An 11,148-nucleotide genomic window follows, 5' to 3' on the forward strand; every position below is an offset into this window, starting at 1 on the left:
GAGACCTTAGGGAAAAGTTTTTCCCAGTGTCTCCTTATTCACATGCCTGTTACCAGCCTGTCTGTACTATTGTAGATAAACACTGAACTTTTGCTAGACCAACTCCCAAGCTACTCTAATCATAGAAGCAAAGGGATTAGGGAATATTTCTCTCTAAAAAGTTTAAAGTACCTTCTAAATTGGCTTGTCTGTGATAACTTCCCCCTGGAGCTGCCTCTCAGAGCCTGAACACCAAAAACTGGACTTTATAGTTACATTTCAAAGACCGTTCTGAGACTGAAGTTTCTGTATTCTGAGGAGCAATATTTCTGTGTTATAAAGTAAGCAGGTTTTTTATGTCTGGCTGAATAATAACCTGTTTTCTTATGAGTAATGAAGGCGCTATAGTGCACCCATAAGGCCGACATCACATAAAGGATATGTGCACAGATTGATTCCCTTTACCCTGTAAAACAAAAAAGAAGTTGAAAGCCTACATTGAAAAAGTGAAGAAAAGTGTACAGTTGTTTAGGGGAGCTTAAAGGGCTGGTCCAAAACTAACTTTTATTTTAATTCTAAATGTCTATTTAATGTAACAATCTCTTTTCTAATATACTATAAATAAAAAGTCCCTTTACTTCCCTTTCTATTCTATCTTAACAGTTTTTTTTTTACAAACTTCCTGTTTGATGGCATTTCGTTTGAGAACCCCATTTTGCGGTCACTTCTGCAGCCTTTGCCCCCACCCTGAATTGAAGCATCATCAGTCATGTCTGTTTCATAGGCTTGACTAGTCTCTACTGTACTGAGCATGCATCAGTTGAAAATTTTATCATATATGTCATTTTTCAATATTCTTTTTAATGCACAGTGACAGTGCGCTCCCTCACCAGTTCTGATGAGAAGTAACAAGCTGGTAAGAAAGCGCACTGTCAGTGTGAATTGTAAGCAGAAAGCCTTTGAACAGAGACCAACCCTTCACCCACAAGTGAGACCAGCCCATAAAGCAGTTAGAGTGGTTCTGCTGTATTTGTGCAGTATATAGTAAGAGACCAGATTAACCCTTTACCAGCTGCTGTGTCCTCCCATCAGCAGTTAAACCCTTTGATAACAGCTATGTCCTCTTCCTCTAGCTGAATACACATGACATCTTAAGGCCCCGTCTCACATAGCGATTTACCAACGATCACGACCAGCGATACGACCTGGCCGTGATCGTTGGTAAGTCGTTGTGTGGTCGCTGGGGAGCTGTCACACAGACAGCTCTCTCCAGCGACCAACGATCAGGGGAACGACTTCGGCATTGTTGAAACTGTCTTCAACTATGCCGAAGTCCCCCTGCAGCACCCGGGTAACCAGGGTAAACATCGGGTTACTAAGCGCAGGGCCGCGCTTAGTAACCCGATGTTTACCCTCGTTACCAAAAAAACAAACAGTACATACTCGCCTTTCGGTGTCCGTCATGTCCCTTGCCGTCTGCTTCCTGCTCTGACTGAGTGCCGCCGTACAGCGAGAGCAGAGCGCAGCGGTGACGTCACTGCTGTGCTGCACTCTCACTGTACGGCCGGATCTCAGTCAGAGCAGGAAGCAGACGGCAAGGGACCTGACGGACACCGAAAGGCGAGTATGTACTGTTTTTTTTTTTTTTACATTTACGCTGGTAACCAGGGTAAACATCGGGTTACTAAGCGTGGCCCTGCGCTTAGTAACCCGATGTTTACCCTGGTTACCAGTGAAGACATCGCTGAGTCGGTGTCACACACACCGATTCAGCGATGTCAGCGGGACCTCAGCGACCAAAAAAAGGTCCAGGCCATTCCGACACGACCAGCGATCTCACAGCAGGGGCCTGATCGCTGGTACGTGTCACACATAGTGAGATCGCTACTGAGGTCGCTGTTGCGTCACAAAACTAGTGACTCAGCAGCGATCTCGCTAGCGATCTCGCTATGTGAGACGGGGCCTTTACTGTACATGTATGATAAACATGTATAGTTAGTATCAAGTAAGAATCAGACTCCTGATTGAAGGGAGGAAACTTTTTGACTGATTTGCATCACACAATGCTGGTGAATTTGTTTAGGAAAACTATGAGAAAAAAATAAGTTAATTGATTTTCCCGTTGCATTGAGTGAACCAGCACTTTCACAGGCAAATTGATGAGTTCAGATCTCAGCCCAAGTTTCCATTCAAATATTGCCCCAAGCTCACCAGATTTTGAGCTAACTTACTTTATATTTTAATAGATCAGACTTTTCCAAACTCAGCAATACCAAATATGTATATTTTTAATTTTGTAAATTGCTTTAATGCTATTATTATGCTAGTCTAGCTCTGCTGTAGAGGCTGGGTGTCCCCAAGGGCGTGGGGGTGCTGGACAATGCTTCCTTCCCTGCAATGCTGGCCCTGAGTAGAATCAGATAAATGTGATTGAAATCTAAACACAAATGAGCACTTTTGATATTTTCTAATCACAGCATAAAAAATTTAATTTGAAAAAAAAAAAAGTTATACAATTACTAAAATCCTATTTTTAAGAGGGGTTGCAAGATTTGAAGAAAATAACTATATATTTTTTGATACACCATAAACAGCGCTACCCATGTTTTTAGGAATTGTCTGATGTTGCACCTCAGACTCATTGTTATGAATTAGGCTTTTCTTTGCTGACAGATTCCATCAAGAGTCGCATTGTGTCAGAGCATTGCATTGATGTAGTATAGTTGATCAAAAATGTGTAGAGTCAGTGTATTTTTCACTAAAAGGGTTAACTTTAAGAAAACAGAGTTATGGGTTTTTCCAATATGTCTATAAGAGCCTCAAAGTGTGAAAAGTGATTATGTGTTCAGTACTTCCAGTCTAGAATATTGACTTTTTACACCTAAAGAAGTACCTGGTTTTCACACATCCTCTGCATTGCTGAACCTCAGAAGTCAACTTGAACTTTTGTCGAAAAGTGGACTTAGATTAAGTAAATTAACTTTAATGCTTTTATTTTTCTTTTGCCATTGCATTTACAATCATTTAGTTGTAAAAATAACATATTACCTTAAATGTTTGGATTAACTTATGCAAAAATGGAATGATGCATGGCATTTGCAAAGTTGGACGGGGCAACTCCAAGTGTCACAAACCCCACCTCTAAACCATGGGTATTAACATAGAAACAATGTTTTTGGAGGTTATAGATTATCACACAAGGCAACAGTTTTGAACAAAGGTAGATGGCTGGAGTGTTTTTTTTCATCCGAGCCGAGGATTTGCTGGCTACTTCACTTAGATGGGCTGGATCTCACTTTCTTATAGACTGTTGGCAGTTCAACAACTGCCTGACACTTGCAAACTTTTTGCTTGTATTTGCTTCAAAACCTTCCTTGTGTTTTCAACAACCTGCTGGCACCATGCTCATCAGCACTTACATCTCTATTTCTCACAATACAGCACAGAGTACACTAGCAGTGCTTGTTACATCCCCTCCTCATGGTCCCCTCTCTTAGCAGCAAGTCCCTGCCGTAGTTTATCTGGCAATTTGTGCACTCTTGTGGCCTGTTCTTTAGTTACCATGTCCACATCCCTCACAAACTGGCACCACTCTCAAGTAGGTTCTAGTGTGGCAATTCTATATACATTCAAGCATCAGTGCTAAGTCATTTCTTGCTTGGCAATCCATTCCTTATGCTTTGGAATAAGTCATGCTCCTTTCTGTTTTCTGGTAAACCCTCACCATTGTGACACTGTGTTAGCACATACACTCAAAACACATTAATAGACTAAATATTCTGTCTTCTGTGGTCGCAGTTTTACCCACCCATTGTAATGGTGGTACACTTATACAAGAGGGGTGGTCTCCTCTATCGGTGACACTTTAAAACTGTAGATAACTCATGCTGGGTCTACATACATGCTGCTTTGTGTTTCTTTCTAATGTCTTACTATAGCACAACTCAAAAGCAAATAATACTCACCCCTACTTGCTAGGTAACTAAGACACAAGTCTTTTTACTGGGCTACACAGGTTTGTCTTTATGTGACTATCTGCTTTGTCTATATGTGTCTTCCATCTGCTGTCAAGAATCATGAACCTTTCATGTTCTCTGTACAGGGGCAACATCTACATCACTCATTTGTCATTTTCCTAGATCTGACACACAAGTTTGCATTGTTAATATGGTAGAAAGTGGAGAAGAAGATTTTGTGTTTATCATGGGCTCCAACACACTTTACAATTATGCTTTGAAATTCTTGTGTTTGTCCTGTAAGGCACTTATTTGAGAGAATGTTGAAGAACAACTGTGGTTAGCCTCCAAAATAAAATTTGCCATGGCAATCATGAACTCCTCAACTTGAAGAGAGTTATTATTTTGTGAGGTATTGTTAATACTTTGAAACCATATGACTATCTAAGCTGAAAGTCTGTCCGCAAAAACTGAAGTTAAATTCACATTTAGGACTTGTGCTCATAATTGTGTTATGGCTCTTGTTAATCACCTCAAAATACAGCAATATGGACTTCTAAGATGCTATACTGCACCAAAATAAATCCGATTAAATAAAATCATGGCGTGCTCCATCACATGGGTAGATGCAGACTGAAGAGGGTCCATGTGCAAGAACAATATATGGGCCTTCTGTAGTCCGATTGCGCATCATAATTTACAATTCCACCTGCTTTGTGGTAAAAGTGGGCCTCGTTACCTCTTGGGCCCCTGTGCAGCTATACAGGTTGTACCAATGGTAAGTCTGTCCTTACTCCATTAGATGGCATAGTATAGATCTATTCTCCAAAATAATAATTACCTTTATGGGAGAGTACCTGTAATTTTATTCCATATTGAGCACAATTGTCATGGGTGTGTCAGAGGCATCTTGCATCTCTGCTGTGGAGTAATATCCTTCTCCCTCTAGGACCTAATGCTGATCTCCACTGTCTGCTGTTGATTAACACACCCTTCATCGATGCTTAAATACCTTTAGTCACTTCAGCAAGGGGCCTGTGATAGCTCTATTTACTTCTGTCTTTTGGAAGTGTTAGAAGTCGACTAGTTTCTTCTTGGAACTTCTTGGAAGATTGCTGGTGTGAGCTCTCTTGTGTCGTCTCAAGCTAAGTGTATGCCCTTATTTGTCATCCTGCTTTGTCTTTAGTTGTAGTGGGTACTTACTAGTGCATACTCTGTCCCCTCCCTATCCAGGGTCTATTGCTAGGCGCAGTCAGAATTAGGTTCCTGCTCAGCGAGACGGGCTGAACCTATTTAGGGACGTTAGGACAGACAGAGTGTTGTCAGATCTGCCTAGCAGTCTCTGCTGCCCCCTTTCCTAGTGTTTGGGCTCCACCACCCTCTTCCTGTTGTTGTGCACCTAGCTTCTCACTCACCCAGTGTGACAACAATATGGCAAACTTTGGACTCTCCCATAAATGTGTATAGAATTGAGCCTGCAGTATCATTCATAACCACTATGTATTTGTGACACATCTCTTAGCCTGCAACACATTAAATCATCTGATTGTGGAGGTGTAGGGATCTGCTATTAATGGCCTTAAGCTTAGGTCATCAATTCTAAAGTCTCAAGCCAGGACAGCAGAACTGAACCTTTGATCCAACTACAGCATAGCCCAGCTATGACTCTACTTTAGTCTGAATCGTTAGGTAGACAAGTAGACTTTGTTCTGAAGATACATTCATAAGAATCATTATTTGCATTTTGAGAGCACCACTCTCTATGTTTTGTGTTGTATAATTATAGTTAGAAGGATTTCCCTAATTTCAGATTTAAAAATCCCAAATGACTATTATTCATTACAAAGTATTTATATTTGAGCGCTTGTTTGGGACAAATCCTACTCTTGTATAGTGAAAGGGATCATTACATAATTTATTTTGCCTTTTTTAATGTCAGTATCAATTGTTTAGCCTAAACACAATTAACTCAATCAGGATATTGTGCATCGTTGCAATGGCTTACCGGTAGATTTACAGGATTGGTTTCTTGCACTGTTTCACTTACGATCTTGTTTCCGCTATTTGATAAGTCAGAAGAGAACATAGTGATTGCAATTTACCTCTTTCTATGTGTCATCAAATCATCAAACACTCAGCCCTTGAGCAATCAGGCCAAACAAATGGACTTCAGCGACTGCTCAGACATGAAGAATGGACTCATCAACAACTTAATTTACCAACAGCTCTCAGGATTGGTATTCCTGGGCATTTTGTAATTCAGTTTATTCAGTCTGTCACTGGCATTAAAAATAACATATTGCAATGTAAATTGTACAAGAATTGGTATTAGGGATGTTCTGCTGGTCAATAACACAACAATCAAGTGTTAAGATGACCAAGACACAACTGCATTGTGAACCATTTAAGGTAATTTGCCAACATAAAATCCTATCTGGGCTTGAAACAACAGCAATCTCCGGTAATAATCCTCTTACAATTGTTAAATCAGCTGGAATCATGAAAACGAATACCTGAAGCAGCCCTTGTTGTTCAGTTTAGAGAGGATTTACAAAAGGTTTGCATGAGCCCACAATATGAAAATATTAGTATTTATTCTATTTCTAGCTAACCTCTCCTAAATTTTCTTAGAAACCTGTATGTAGACATGATATTCAGTCATTTGTTTTTAAATCACCATGTTCTGATTCCTCTAACTTTTATAAGGGCTTGATTTTGGATGTAACTTTTTGGGTTACATATTTGTGTCAGTTTTTATTCTTTTTATTGTAAGTCGAGATAAACAAAAAACTTAAACATTATTTTTTCTTTTTTTGTAAATTCTTTATTTACATTTTTTTCTTTATGAGTAAATGTAAAATACAAAAACATATAAGAGTATAGTACAGATACATAGAAGGAATATGTTAAGATCTTGCTTCTTTTTGCTGATGTATACAATAATGGTTACAGAAAAAGCAAAAAAAATAAGTACTCATTTATAGTGATAGGGATGAGGTCTGTGAAAGGATATGTTGACTTTGTTCCAAATAAAACTTTTGTAGCCTTTGATGTAATTATAACTAGTGTTGAGCATTCCGATGCTGCAAGTATCGGGTATCGGCCGATACTTGCTGTATCGGAATTCCGATACCGGGATTCCGATACTCTTGTGGTATCGGGTATCGGGTATCGCAACAACATTAATGTTAAAATGTGTAAAAGAGAGAATTAAAATAAAAAATATCGCTATACTCACCTGTCCGACGCAGCCGGGACTTCAGCGAGGGAACCGGCAGCGTTGTTTGTTTAAAATTCGCGCTATTACTTGGTTACGTGAATTCCCGGCTTGTGATTGGTCAGGTCGGCCACGTTGCCGGGACGCGGACCAATCACAGCAAGCCGTGACGAAATTACGTCACGGCTTGCTGTGATTGGTCCGCGTCCCGGCAATATGGCCGCCCTGACCAATCACAAGCCGTGACGTCACGGGAGGCTGGACACGCGCCCATTTTAAAATGAGCGCGTCCAGCCTCCCGGCTTGTGATTGGTTGACCGCGGCGCAACCAATCACAAGCCGTGACGTCACGGGAGGCTGGACACGCGCCCATTTTAAAATGAGCGCGTCCAGCCTCCCGGCTTGTGATTGGTTGACCGCGGCGCAACCAATCACAAGCCGTGACGTCACGGGAGGCTGGACACGCGCCCATTTTAAAATGAGCGCGTGTCCAGCCTCCCGTGACGTCACGGCTTGTGATTGGTCAGGGCGGCCATATTGCCGGGACGCGGACCAATCACAGCAAGCCGTGACGTAATTTCGTCACGGCTTGCTGTGATTGGTCCGCGTCCCGGCAACATGGCCGACCTGACCAATCACAAGCCGGGAATTCACGTAACCAAGTAATAGCGCGAATTTTAAACAAACAACGCTGCCGGTTCCCTCGCTGAAGTCCCGGCTGCGTCGGACAGGTGAGTATAGCGATATTTTTTATTTTAATTCTTTCTTTTACACATTTATATGGTTCCCAGGGCCTGAAGGAGAGTTTCCTCTCCTTCAGACCCTGGGAACCATCAGGAATACCGTCCGATACCTGAGTCCCATTGACTTGTATTGGTATCGGGTATCGGTATCGGATTGGATCCGATATTTTGCCGGTATCGGCCGATACTTTCCGATACCGATACTTTCAAGTATCGGACGGTATCGCTCAACACTAATTATAACTCATTAATATTTGCTATAGACAGTGACATGTTATAAGAGTTGTCTCCTTGGCCCAGCAGAAAACTAGTCAAGAGAAGAAGGAATCACCATCTCCTAGTATTATCCTGTTCCCAATGCTTGTTTAATGCCAACAAATGTCCAAAGATTGTCCTCACTCACATCAGCCTACAAGACAAATGCATCTGCATTTTTTTTAGGAATCCATTGAATCTATTAATATGTTTTCGTTTTGAGAAAACTCAGTAGAAGAACTTCCAAACTCTACACAATTGGTGCCCTTGATCATGGTCAAAGCCAAGCCCTTTTCTTGTAAGTCAGCTATGCAAATGAAAAAGCCACAAGGCTGTCTATTCACCTTTTGACTGGGAAGTGACGCAGGGAAGTGGCAAGTAAAAAAGGAGACAGGATGGTGGATTACACAAACGATGCCAATAGGTCTACGCTACCATCTACCTCTCCTGACTCCACTACACATCGATGTTCAGATTCACTAAGCATTAATGTGCACTTGGGGTGAAGTGACTTATCTCCTGCCTAGGAGAACAAAATGATTGGGCATTTGAAGAAAAACTGCCTAACACTTACCTCCATCAATATCATCTGTTGGTGAAAATTATAAAGTCATCATACACAATTTAGGAAACATGAGTGTATCAGTTTACCTGGTAACATAGTAACATAGTAACATAGTAACATAGTTAGTAAGGCCGAAAAAAGACATTTGTCCATCCAGTTCAGCCTATATTCCATCATAATAAATCCCCAGATCTACGTCCTTCTACAGAACCTAATAATTGTATGATACAATATTGTTCTGCTCCAGGAAGACATCCAGGCCTCTCTTGAACCCCTCGACTGAGTTCGCCATCACCACCTCCTCAGGCAAGCAATTCCAGATTATCACTGCCCTAACAGTAAAGAATCCTCTTCTATGTTGGTGGAAAAACCTTCTCTCCTCCAGACGCAAAGAATGCCCCCTTGTGCCCGTCACCTTCCTTGGTATAAATAGATCCTCAGCGAGATATTTGTATTGTCCCCTTATATACTTATACATGGTTATTAGATCGCCCCTCAGTCGTCTTTTTTCTAGACTAAATAATCCTAATTTCGCTAATCTATCTGGGTATTGTAGTTCTCCCATCCCCTTTATTAACTTTGTTGCCCTCCTTTGTACTCTCTCTAGTTCCATTATATCCTTCCTGAACACCGGTGCCCAAAACTGGACACAGTACTCCATGTGCGGTCTAACTAGGGATTTGTACAGAGGCAGTATAATGCTCTCATCATGTGTATCCAGACCTCTTTTAATGCACCCCATGATCCTGTTTGCCTTGACAGCTGCTGCCTGGCACTGGCTGCTCCAGGTAAGTTTATCATTAACTAGGATCCCCAAGTCCTTCTCCCTGTCAGATTTACCCAGTGGTTTCCCGTTCAGTGTGTAATGTTGATATTGATTCCTTCTTCCCATGTGTATAACCTTACATTTATCATTGTTAAACCTCATCTGCCACCTTTCAGCCCAAGTTTCCAACTTATCCAGATCCATCTGTAGCAGAATACTATCTTCTCTTGTATTAACTGCTTTACATAGTTTTGTATCATCTGCAAATATCAATATTTTACTGTGTAAACCTTCTACCAGATCATTAATGAATATGTTGAAGAGAACAGGTCCCAATACCGACCCCTGCGGTACCCCACTGGTCACAGCGACCCAGTTAGAGACTATACCATTTATAACCACCCTCTGCTTTCTATCACTAAGCCAGTTACTAACCCATTTACACACATTTTCCCCCAGACCAAGCATTCTCATTTTGTGTACCAACCTCTTGTGCGGCACGGTATCAAACGCTTTGGAAAAATCGAGATATACCACGTCTAATGACTCACCGTGGTCCAACCTATAGCTTACCTCTTCATAAAAACTGATTAGATTGGTTTGACAGGAGCGATTTCTCATAAACCCATGCTGATATGGAGTTAAACAGTTATTCTCATTGAGATAATCCAGAATAACATCCTTCAGAAACCCTTCAAATATTTTACCAACAGTAGAGGTTAGACTTACTGGCCTATAATTTCCAGGTTCACTTTTAGAGCCCTTTTTGAATATTGGCACCACATTTGCTATGCGCCAGTCCTGCGGAACAGACCCCGTCGCTATAGAGTCCCTAAAAATAAGAAATAATGGTTTATCTATTACATTACTTAGTTCTCTTAGTACTCGTGGGTGTATGCCATCCGGACCCGGAGATTTATCTATTTTAATCTTATTTAGCCGGTTTCGCACCTCTTCTTGGTGAGGTGGATCCTGCAAGCTTTAGGTCCAGGTAGGCACACAGGCCATGGGCATTGGTGCAGCAGGCATGTAAGGCACAAGGGAAAAAGGTGCTGGACACACTGGAGGCCGCAGGCAGACAGGATGCAGGGGAACTAAGAGTCTTTATACAAAGACATGATTGTGTCTTGGTGGGCCTTAAAGGGGTTTTCCCTTGAACAAAAGTTAATTTTATTCACTGAATCTTGAAATAAAAATAAGTTACAAGATTGGGTATGATTAAAACAAATGTTCCTCTGCTGAGATAATCTTATAACTGTGCTGCTGTGTACTGTGTAATGGCTGTGTCTGACCGTACAGGAACAAGGTCTGATTATACTACATCTCCTGGGCAGGGGGAACACAAAAGAGAGTATACAGACAGTGGGGCAGCATGGGATCCCCGATTATTCTGTGAGGTAAAACATTGTTTAAAAACAGACAGAGTAACGTTTTACCTCACAAAAAGAATCATCTGCAATCCTGTGCTGTTATGTCTGTATACACATTTGCGTCCTCCCCTGCCCAGGAGCTGAGGTATGATCAGACAATGTTCCTGTACGGTCAGACACAGCCATTACACAGTACACAGCAGGGGCACATTTATAAGATTATCTCAGCACAGGAACATTATTTTTAATCACTTCCTATTGTGGAACTTATTTTCATTGCAAGATCTAGTGAATAAA

The 11,148-nt window shown here is 41.3% G+C and overlaps 1 long non-coding RNA gene across 1 annotated transcript; it reads right to left on the bottom strand.

Moving 5' to 3' along the window:
- Positions 1 to 2,326: 2,326 nt before the first annotated feature.
- Positions 2,327 to 10,285, bottom strand: LOC143809390 (uncharacterized). The gene is made up of 3 exons (XR_013222261.1): positions 10,211 to 10,285; positions 5,941 to 5,995; positions 2,327 to 2,385 (listed from the first exon to the last, which is right to left on the bottom strand). It is a non-coding gene; the product is annotated as an uncharacterized LOC143809390 (long non-coding RNA).
- Positions 10,286 to 11,148: the final 863 nt, after the last annotated feature.

The sequence above is a fragment of the Ranitomeya variabilis genome, chromosome 2 (assembly GCF_051348905.1).
Source record: "Ranitomeya variabilis isolate aRanVar5 chromosome 2, aRanVar5.hap1, whole genome shotgun sequence".
NCBI lineage: Eukaryota > Metazoa > Chordata > Amphibia > Anura > Dendrobatidae > Ranitomeya > Ranitomeya variabilis.